Source organism: Aedes aegypti, chromosome 3, assembly GCF_002204515.2.
Source record: "Aedes aegypti strain LVP_AGWG chromosome 3, AaegL5.0 Primary Assembly, whole genome shotgun sequence".
Lineage (NCBI taxonomy): Eukaryota > Metazoa > Arthropoda > Insecta > Diptera > Culicidae > Aedes > Aedes aegypti.
This window is the reverse complement of record NC_035109.1, coordinates 393,532,733-393,544,870: the sequence shown is the minus strand read 5'-3', so window position 1 is coordinate 393,544,870 and position 12,138 is coordinate 393,532,733. Positions and strand designations below refer to the sequence as shown.

At 39.1% G+C, this 12,138-nt stretch overlaps 1 long non-coding RNA gene across 1 annotated transcript; it reads right to left on the bottom strand.

The window, feature by feature from the left end:
• Positions 1–10,950: 10,950 nt before the first annotated feature.
• Positions 10,951–11,916, bottom strand: LOC110679565. Its single transcript, XR_002502594.1, has 2 exons — positions 11,604–11,916; positions 10,951–11,542 (listed from the first exon to the last, which is right to left on the bottom strand). It is a non-coding gene; the product is annotated as an uncharacterized LOC110679565 (long non-coding RNA).
• Between the last annotated feature and the right edge of the window lie 222 nt (positions 11,917–12,138).

Sequence of the window (12,138 nt, the reverse complement as noted above, 5' to 3'; positions counted from 1 at the left end):
ATGTATTAAAATGCTTCTCTGTATATAATTTAAAGTGTTTTCCTGGCATAAATCGTGCAAAACTCAAAAAAACGTTTTTTTTCTGTTTTCGCTGTAATTTTGTGTTATTTTCTAGGCTATTTTTCAGGCCGATACACAATAAAACTTTTGAAACTATCACCGAGAATGGACTTGTGCACTCTCATAGTTTGTATTCCATGCGAAAACAGTGTTGAACTTATCCTTAAAAAGCGTATTGAAAGACTTAAACTTTAATCAACTCGTAGGGCAAAACGGCCACCCCTATTTCTTGACACCAAAACATCCGTTTGAATTCAAATTCCAGTAAACGTAATGCCAAGCTGTAGTTACGTGCTAATTCGAACCATACAAATGCACATTTTTCGAATCAGCGTGTATACTATAATAGAAAAATTACATCTGATCAAACGCCCTTATGTATGCAACGTATTTGCAAGCATGATTGCGCATGCGTGCGCGCGAACGACTAACGTCGAGATCAGGTGGCTCGTTTTACCCCGCAAAAAATAAAAATGAAGATAGGCAAGCATTTTATAAAAATTGATTTATTAACTCCAGAAAAAAGAAAATGAATAGCTGTTTTTACTATTTGATAGATAGGGTGACCATTTCCTGGAGATTCAAAATCAGGACAATTTGTGCAATGTTCATAATATTCCTGTAAAAATTCCATTTTGTCTCAAATTCTGAACATGACTCATATACATGGACAAATTATTGCTTGAAGTCTGTCAAAAACCATAGTAGAAAACCTGTTTGTCAGACTGTCACCCAAAATTACATCAAGCATCTCGTCAGTAACCCTTGAGGAATCTACTGGCGGTCTCTGAACATCCATTTATTTATTAATTCCAGGAAATCCTGCAACAATCTCGCCAATCTCTCTGATCAAGATTCTGCAAGAAAATTTCTAAGAATGCCAAAAAACAGTCTAAGGATGTCAAAAGTATATTTCATAGAATCTAAAAAAAACATTTGAAATCTGCTTGAAGTCTTTTCAGAGATTTACCAAAGATCGAAGAAATGTCGCTTGGATTCTTTGAATCATGGTTTCAAAAATAATGTGTTAGAGTTTTCACCAAAAAGCTTACGATAAGTTTTCATTGAGATCTCGTGATAATTCGCTAAGGATCTCGCTAGAAATTCACGAAGAGTTCTATAAAAATAATCAAAGTTTTTGGGAGAAATCTGGCAAAGATTTTTACTGGAAACCGACAATGTTTTCAACACGATTCTAAGAGTCATTCGTTTCCAGAAACTCACGAAGGGAAAAACAACTTTAATTTTTTAGTTTCGGCCATGGTGTTTATAAATATGAACTTTACTGAAAGAACAAATTGTCGCAGTTAGAATACGCTTAACAGAAAAACAAGGTAGGTGGCTGCGTGACTGGATGGTGGAGTATATCTAAGGCATAGCTTCTCAGGAGTTTGAACTTTGGAAACCTTATATTGTGCAAGTTTTCCTGACATTTAACAATTTAAATTCTACGAAACGCTTAACACTAATTTTCCGGTGACTCTCACTACATGAAATAACCAACACTTACAAGTACGAGCTCAAATAATTTTATTGTGACACAGTATAAAAGGCATCCCAAACTGTCTATGCGGCAGAAGTCGTTTTCTGAACCACAAAACGCAACATAGATTTTGGAATAGATTCTATTTGAACATTCTTGCTGTTTTTGGCATTAGGATAGCTTTTCCTAATCCGAAATATTTATGATATTCCATGGTGTTCGCCAAGCAGGAAAAAGCAGGACAAAACTTGAAATATGAAAAATAAATCAGGACGCCTCGAAAGAATCTTAAAATCAGGACATGTCCTGCTAAATCAGGACGGCTAAGGCCTGGGTGGCCTCTACTGTATGTAGGAGACGTCTCCATTCGACTGGGTCCATGGCTGCCCGTTGCCAGCCACGCATTCTGCGAAGGGTCCGCAGATCGTCCTCAACTTGATCGACCCATCTTGCTCGCTGCGCACCACGTCGTCTTATGCCGGTCGGATTGTTTTCGAGAACCATTTTCACCGGGTTGGTATCCGACATTCTGGTGACATGCCCGGCCCACCACAGCCTCCCAATTTTTGCGAGGTGGACAATGGTTGGTTCTCCCAGCAGCTGGTGCAATTCATGGTTCATACGCCTTCTCCACGTTCCGTCTTCCATCTGCACTCCGCCGTAGATGGTCCGCAACACCTTCCATTCGAAAACACCAAGGGCGCGTTGATCCTCTGCACGTAGGGTCCATGTTTCGAGCCCATAAAGGAGTACCGGTCTAATCAGCGTTTTGTAGATGGTCAACTTCGTGCGATGGTAAACTTTGCTCGATCGGAGCGTTCTGCGGAGTCCAAAGTAGGCACGATTTCCAGCAACGATGCGTCTCTGGGTTTCTCTGCTGGTGGCGTTGTCGGCGGTCACCAGTGAGCCCAAGTACACGAATTCTTCGACAACCTTGATTTCATCACCGTCAATATGAACTCGAGGTGGGGGGCGTGCCGTGTCTTCTCTTGAGCCCCTCGCTATCATGTACTTCGTCTTTGACACATTGATGTTCAGTCCTATTCGCCTAGCTTCAGCCTTTAGTCGGATGTACGTGTCCGCCATCGTCTCAAAGTTGCGTGCAACAATATCAATGTCGTCGGCGAAACCGTGTAACTGAACGGACTTTCTGAAAATCGTGCCACTCGTGTCTATCCCCGCTCTTCTTATCACACATTCTAAAACAATGTTGAACAGTAAACACGAAAGGCTATACCTTGCCGTAACGCTCTGCGAGATTCGAAGGGACTCTAGAGTGTCCCTGAAACTCGGACTACGCACATCACTCGCTCCATCGACGCCTTGATCAATCTTATCAGTTTGTCCGGGAAACCGTATTCGTGCATAATCTACCATAGCTGTTCTCGATCGAATGTATCATAGGGGAAGTGGTGGTAAAATGAACAGGGGTGGTAAAATGAACACCGTGCCTTTTACCGAGAAAAAACAAATTTCGATTAATTTTTATCACGCACGGAAGATTCAGAGCATAAATCTGCGCGTTCGAGTTGATACGTAGGTCAATTGAAGTGAAAATATCAACGAAAACTAAGATTTTAGGAAACCACGTTTGAAAATTAGAACTGACGTAACTTTTGGCTTGGAAGACTTGAGGTTTTTCAGTGAGGTGAATATCGTGATACCTTGAGAATTCTTTTGGAATGGGTTACAATCATTAATGGATGTATTTTCCGTGGGGCAATGATAATTTTCAGAAATATTTGTTTTGCTCACGTTTTTTGCGTGGTGTTCTTTGTACCACCAACCGCTGTTCATTTTACCCACATAGTGCAGGTAAAATGAACATTTGCATCGCTTTTTGATAGCGATGAAAATATGTGAAAATTTAGCTATTTTAGTCTGAATCCATGTCGCTGCTATAGATAAAATCCCTATTTTTGAGGTTGTGTGATAGAACTATACAAATTCCTCGTTTTTCTATCAAAAACAATATGATTTCCTTAAGGTGTTCATTTTACCACCCCTTCCCCTACGCCGATTTAAAATCTATGAACAAATGATGCGTTGGTAGATTGTACTCGCGGCATTTCTGCAATATCTGGCGGATGAAGAATAATTGGTCCTTTGTTGCTCGTTCGCCCATAAATCCTGCCTGATATTGTCCAACGATTTCTCTAGCAATTGATGATAGACGGCGGCATCGAATTTGAGAGAGTACTTTGTAGGCGGCGCGATTGTGGCACGTTCGTTCATGACCGTCTCACACTCGTTCGTGAGAAGATTTCCGTCACAGTCTCTGCACTTGTCGGTTTGTGACACAAAGCCTTTGCGCGAACGGTTAAGCTTCTCGTAAAACTTCCGGGTATCTTTAGCGCCTAACAGCTCTCGCGATCTCGTTCTTCTTGATGACGCTTTTTTCGCCGGAAAAGTTTTGTTTGTTCCGTGTCGCCATCGTACCAGTCGTTTCTCTGATTCGGGACCGCTGGACCTAGTGCTGCTGTTGCGGTGCTACCTATGGCGGATCTCCTGCGCCTCCAGCCATCTTCAAGAGTGGCGGCTCCAAGCTGCTCTTCCGTTGGTAGGGCCACTTCCAACTGCTGCGCGTATTCTTGGGCTACTTCTGAGTCCCGTAGCTACCCAGACAACCAGAAGTCGCATAGCAGTATACGAACAAAGTTGCTTATTTGTACAAACTACATCACTCCCGCACTACATGATGGATGAAATCGTTTGATCAATGAGTTTCCTCGCATAAAACGCTATTTTATGAGGCCATATGTACATTCGATTTCATCCCGTATACTAAGTAAGTCGGATCAATCCGTAGCAGCTGTCAAATAAATTTTGTTATCATAAATGAAGTCGCATAAGAGTACAGACTAATTCGCAAGAAAATCTACACACTCGCATTGCATGTTATGTTTCATCATATAAAATATGCACGTATATCGCCTCCACTTTTGTACGTATAAGGCCTTTTCGCGACGTCTTAAACGTGAAACTTTGCTCATGTAAGCATCGCATTACGCAAAAGGTGATTTGATTATACGTACATTCTGGTTTTCTGGGTACTCGATGTTAAGCCGCGGCTTCGACGCGAGTTGGTCAGCGTCGAAAGTTTTGAGCGTATACATACAGTAACTAGGTAGTGATCCGAATCTATATTCGCCCTGCGGTATGTGCGAACATTGGTAATTTCAGAGAAGAATTTTGCGTCGATTAGAGCGTGGTCGACTTGGTTCTCGATTAGTTTATCGGATGATCTCCAGGTGGCCTATAGATATCTTTGCACGGGAAGAAGGTGCCGCGAACTACCATACCACGGGAGACTGCAAAGTTGACGCATTGTTGGCAATCGTCGTTAGATACAGCGTGCACCGATCTATACATCTCCTCTTGTCCTACCAGTGCGTTCATATCGCCAACAACGATTTTCACGTCACGCGGCGAGCATCCGTCATATATCTGCTCCAGCTGCGCGTAAAACGTCTCCTTCTCGTCGTCAGGTCTCCCTTCGTGTGGGCAGTGTACATTCATGATGCTGTAGTTGAAGAAACGGCCTTTTATCCTCATCTTGCACATCCTTGCGTTGACGGCTGCCATCCGATAACGCGTAGCTGCATTTGCCGAACACTATGAAACCAGTTCCTAGCTCATTTGTGGTGTCACAGCTTTGGTAGAAGGAAGTGGCTCGATGCCCGCTTCTCCACACCTTCTGTCTAGTCCAACAAAGTTCCAGCAGCGCTACGATATCGAAGTTACGGGGATGTAGTTCGTCATAGATTATCCTGTCGCAACCTGCGAAACCAAGTGACTTTCAGTTCCATGTTCCAAGTTTCCAATCGTAATCCTTATTTCGTCGCGTGGGTCTTTGCCGATTGTTCCTGGTCGTATAATCTCCTATGTTATTCACAATAAGGGTTTTAACAGGTGGCTTATTGGGTCTTCGCCAACACTCTGTCTCGCCGGAGCGCCATCGTGCCAGCTCTGTTTAACGTCTCAACTAACACTAGGACGATCGTGCTGATCGGGCTACCACCTTAGATTTAGCTGTGCGCGATTCAGCATTTCTTGCTCAGCCGATGGATACCAAAACCTACGCTGTTTGAGCCACACCTCCTGGTGAACAGACGCTCGAGATGTGCCTCCTCAATTTAGCTGATGTCAGAGGTTGTACTACCATCTAAGTGCGCAACCCTTAGCTGGCGGTCTTTGTCATCATTTGCCCCGTGGAAGCGTGGGGTAGGAACTTGTGAGGACCAGAGCTGTGTTAAACGCTCCTTTCTTTCCGTTTTGCAGCCCAAAATAACATACTAACTGATAAAAAAGAAACCATCGCATGCAACCGGATTAACTGACTGCCTACTAAGAATCTAGAACCAGCAGAGAACTGAAAATTTGGAGTTTAGAAGTTGCAGTTTTAGATGATCATTCTTTTTACCGCCTGCTAGTTTATAACCATTCTGTATACAAGGTTATATTCCACAAAACTAATCTTCCGTTACCTTTCACCTACAACAAAGAGGTCGTACATAATTTGACGAACAAGCTACAAAGGAATCATGCGACTACGAGCTAATATTTTATTGAGCAGCCACCAACAACGGTATGCTACCATACCTGAATGCAAGAAGTGTTATATAGGGGAACTTACGTATTGTCGGCAGCCTAAGCAGCTGAACTTTTAAGAAGGCAATTATACACAACAACAAAGCACAACAATTATCAGGAGACACCTGAACTACACTTGAGCACACTTCATCTATTGATTATTATGCACAAAACACTATTTTGTTCTCTAAATCATCTATTTTTCCACACTAAAGTCACGAGGCACTTGTTCTTTTATCGGCAATGCAATTACTATTGTCGGCAACAAAATTGTTCTCTTCGGCAATCCAAAATTGTACAAAAATTAGGTTATGTATTGGTAACTTTTCGTATTTGTTGACAATGCCTGAAATTGAACGTCATTCATTATGTTCTACTCGTTGAAAGGGCCAATGCAGAAAAATACAGACTACACTGAGAACAGCATTGCAGTTATAAATAGTATAGCTGAGAATCATATTGAATGCACAATGCCACTAAATTTGTGCAGACTAAGGCGCCGTCCACAAATTACGGAATGCTCTAGAGGGAAAGGGAGTAAGCTCAAACGTTGCAGCTCAAAAACATTTTTTTTTTTTCATATAAAGACCGTTGCGAGGGGGGGGGGCGAATGGTCGAACACGATTCTCTTGATTTGTTCTTATTGCGTATCAATTCTACATGCGGCGAGCTGGACTATAGAAATTCCTACATTTTGCCTTAAGAAAGATGGAACGATTATTGCAATACGAAAGCTTTATGTATCGTTTCAGCATCACCCCATATCAAGGCGTCGATATACGAGGGGAGTGCGCACGAGCCTATCGATCGCAAGATTCTTGGTTCTATTCCAGGTAACAGGCTTCAAATTTATCCCTCTCATTTACCATTATCACATCTACCTTTTGATACTATCAAATGATACTACCACTATGGGTAGTGATAGGGATACTATCACTTCTTGAAAAATGATGGATAGAAGATAGACTAAATTATCTCTATCAATTGATAGACAAACGGAGACACTATCAGCATTTTTTCATCACTGATGATCTATCTTTGGGGAAAAATATACTATTTGCAAAATTCTATAGCTATCCCTATCTATCCTATCATTGATACAAATACTGAAACCAAAATCTTGCGCATAATGGCAAAAGCCAATAAAAATAACTCAAGGTATGTTCCCATGGATGTTTTCGGAACGGGCACGACGAGGGGATGACGGAAATTGATGTCCGAAGCATTTTGAAATCCAAGATGACGGCCTCCGGTTAAGGAAAATCGTTTTAAACCTATGCAATATGGGTATTTTTCGAAGCGGGTGCGATGAGAAGATGACAGAAATCGATGTGCGACGCCATTTTGAAATCCAAGATGGCGGCTTCCGGTTTGGTAAAATCATTGAAACCCATGCAATATGGGTATTTCCGGAACGGGCACGATGAGGGGATGACGGAAATCATAAATCATGTTTTTGTTCATGTTATATTGAGTTACGTTATATCGAGGTATGACTGTAATTACAATCCCTAGCTGTTGCTTGGACATGGCCAAAACAATTCTCAAAACCCCTCATTGAATGGGACAGGTCGGACTCGATTATCCAGAGACTCGATTATCCGGGATTCGATTATTTTAGATTCGATTCGAATTTTAGACTCGTCCGGAATTCATTTTTTGATATTCTTATTTTTCAGGTTTTATGCATAAATTTGAGATAATTTATTCTTATCAGGAGCCTTTGTGTTCCTTAAAAATAATTTCTGGATACGCCACTGCATCATATAAATATAATAATTCGTTTATCGCGAGTTACAATTTTTCTTTTAGTGATTCGATTATCCGGAGGAGTGAAAAAAAAAATTGATACTCCGGATAATCGAGTCCGACCTGTATAGGAATTAATAACTATGTTACAAGTGATAAATACTACCATAATAGGTCGTATGAATAAACTGAGCAAAAGCTTTTACTTTACTCAAATCCGCCTGTCAGATCATTTTCTTGAGCATTTACTCAAGTTGGTATGATAAAACTGAGAACTTGAGCATTTACTTTTCGAACATGATGATTCGTATGAATAAAACGGTAAAAGCTGAGTAAATGCTCAGAAAATCCTGAGTCAGCTACTGACCATGCTCAGTTGGAAACAAACAAGTGCGAAATTGCCTTCAAGCCAGCATTTGGCTGTTGGCCGATAAGAACGTTTATGCGAAATCCATTGTTGGTGCCAAAAGAATGTCTGCTGAAGAACTAAAACAGTAGTTGTTGCCGTAGTATGGACTTCCACCTCATTAGGATTATGGATGTAGAGATTAATTTCCAGTTTCTGCCGCTAGTGAATCAGCGGTGAACTTTGAAAGAAAATCTGGTTCTCGAAAAATCAATCTTCGGACTCAAATTTGTGCTATCAACCGGGAAAGGACATCGAGAGCCTCGTCAGTTAACAACGCAAGAATAAGAATCGACATGAAAACGCTGACTTCAACGCATCAGATTCCCGGGAAAGGGTGTAGCCAAGATTTTTCAATAAAAAAGAGTTTTCCTGAAATTTGTAAGCACAATCTCAGCATTTATTTTGAGTTTTGAACACATTTTTTATTTATTTCTCCAACAATTCTCCAGCGGCTCTTCTGAAGTATATTTCAAAAAATCCTCGACTGTTTTTCTTTAAATATATTTCTGTAATACCACAAAGAATTATGTTATAAACTATTTCAAAAACTCTTACCAAGTCTCCTCCTTGAAATAATTCAACGATTTTTCTACTCAATATATTAATCTAAGACTCCCACTTATTACATAATCTACAATGGTTTAACTAAAAAAATTGAAAAAAAAATCCGCCATTCGCCCAAGAGTGATACTGGGAATTCGTGGGAATACTTCCTTAGTTGAGTGATTAAAGTCCGCGGATACAAAGCCATGCTTAAGCTGTCTGGGTCGATTCCCTTTCGGTCCAGCATCTTTTCGTAATGGATATTTGCTTGACTTCCTTTGACATAGAATATCATCGTACCAAAGTAGGCAAAGAAAGCTCTCAGTTAAAAACTGAGAAGCAGGCTTTGCCCCAGTGAGGACGTAATGCCAAGAAGAAGAAAAAGAAGACTTCCAATGGGTTTTTCAGAAATCATTTTTTTTTTCTCCAAATATTTTTATTTTCTGTTCTTCATGATTTTTCATGGTTTTCTACACCAAGGAATTCAAATAAAAGTTATTAATCAAATTAATTGAGAATTCTCTCAAAAATTTGTTCGGAGATACACCGAGAACACTTAAAATAATTCTTTAAGGAATTCCTAGAATTCATCAATAACTTATATATGTGAATTTATTTAGTAGTTTACCCAAACTTTGCTCTTGCGATTTCTACAGCTTTTTATCTAGCTATTCTTTAAACGATATCCATAAAAGTTTTTGTAAAATATTTTTCAGAATTCCTCCAAAAAAATAACTTAGAATTGCATAAAAAACTACTCGAGAAATTCACGTTATGATTAATTTAGATATTTTAGTACAAAACCTCTAAAGGTTCCTACAAACATATGGGTTCTATAATATTACACTTGAATCCTGGTAATTCGTGCATAGTTTCATTCTAGAACACAAATTCAAAATTATTTAAAACAATATTAAAACAATACGCATTATATTACAGTTTAACATTACCTGATTTTACCTCCATATTATGTTCAGTCTGCCCAGCCACTTTAAAAAAGCTTATGTATAAATCCTTGAAGAAATGTTTATCAGAGGCTCTTAGAGAATTCTGGTGAAATCTGGAGATTTTCTAAGAACGAATAATATAAAAGTATAAAAAAATTCTAAATGTGATTGGTTAAATTTGTTAATGAATTAGGGTAATTAGCCCATTATTGTGGTATAAGAGTTTAATCCCCATTACTCATCGCAAACTCTATTTTCATTGGATATTATTTTCGATGAAGGAAGTTTATAACATTCACAAGCTAAACTAAATGAACATTTTCAAATTTCATCATTGGAAGAACAGTTTTATTGTATGCATAAGAAAGCCTATATGTTTAATCGGTTTCTTAAACAATTAAAATTATTGATCATATGTTATAATTTTACATTTGCCCTATATGAACTGTGGATATTTTTTCTCAATCAGCACGAAAAACTGTATGCTTTCATCCATGCCATAATTCTCGTAATAAGAACCCTTAGAACATCTCCAAGAGTTAAGTGTAGAACTAGCCCTCGTGCGTTAAAATACACTCTAATAAATATTTAAAAAAAAAAAAATCTCCAAGAGTTGCAATATAAATTTCTACAGCAATTACTCCTAATAATTGTTCTACTAGAATGACACTATTCCTCGACGGATAACAACAAAATTCCTTCTGTTTTTTAAAGAATTTCTTTGAAAAGTCCAACAAAAACTCCAAGAATTCATATAAGAGAATTTGCAAGAAATTCCTGAATCCACAGATTTCATATTTTCCAACGATTCATGGAAAGTTCCATTGGGAGTTTTTAGACGTTCATTTATAATTACTCCTGCAATCTTCGAGAATTATTTGATGAGTATTTCCAAAACTTTCAACATTATTTAAACTTTCTGGATTCCTATTAGAATTTCTGGAAGTATCTTCAAAAAAATCCTAAAAGCATTCTTGAAGTAGTGCAGAATAAATACCATTGGTAATTATTATATGAGATGGAGATTACTTCCGGAAGCTCTACAAGAATTGTTAAGATATCTATAAGAAACATCTTTCTTCTTTACTGAAGAATATTTGGACACATCAATGTTTAAATTTCCTGGGGAAATTCAGAAGATTCTCTTAAAGTAATCACTGCATTAATTCTGGAATTTAACAAAAATCTAATAAATTTATTTCATGATAATCAGTAGTATAGTTCCCCTTGCCGCAATTGTACCAGAAACCTTTTCTACAAGGTATTTAAAACATTTAAGCATCTGATTAGGTTTCGTAACATGTTCCACATAGTTTTTTTTTTATAGCAGGTGGACAGATAGGGTGCAGAGCTTTGGACACTTCCATGATTCACTTTGGCATGGGGGAGTTTTCTCGGCCGAATTGTCTGAAACTTTGCATAAAGAAGCACTTTAGTGCGACGCGTATTGTGGCCAAACATGAACTCTGTAACTTTCAAAAAAGCCTCACTGCCGAAGTCAATCAAAAGTGCCAAAAATAGGATCCGACTCCCTAGATGGTGTTCCCTCTTTATCCACCCTGATGTAGTATCCGGAACCATCTGGTTACGCCGATGTGTCCGAAGGTGGTCATGGTATTTCACACCGACAGCTTCTCCGTTGCTACCGCTTCGGATTCTGATGCTGTTGCTGATGGATAATGGTAATCAATACCGCAGGCATCGGTTCCGCTGAAAGGGTCTCCTGATCTGTCGTAGCTTTCTACTCAACGATGAGAACTGAAAGACAAAAGTTATTAAATTATTACCGTTGCGGGCAGCAGAAAAATATTGCACTTACCGACGCATTTCCAGTAGACAGTTGGGTTCCACTGGGTGTGTGACTCCATCATCAAGCGGCAATAATCGATAAAAGACTAATAACATCCGCAAAGGCACTTCTCTTTGCACCTCGGGACTAAACTTTGTACGTTGCATGAATCGGATAGTCAAAACAAAAACAACATTTTGACAGAGTAAAAGCTATGTTCGAAATTCGAACTTACTCTGAGCAAAGTATCGTTTTATTCATACCGTTTTGAGTAAATGCTCAGAGACTTTACTTTGGCCAAATCGGGTTGAGCATGAGCAAGTACTCGGTTTTATTCATATGACCTAATGTCGAAAATTCAACCCTGAGGCATTTGAAAAACATATGGCTTAATTCAAAATAAATTTAAAGATTACTTTCTAAACATTCCAAAAATCATTTTTTTCAATATATTTGTGTTGATAAAAACGGAATAAATTGTGAAAGAATTCGGAACGTGACAAAAACGGAACATAGCTGTACTGCATGAGTTTTAAATTATTTTACCAAACCAGAGGCCGCCAAA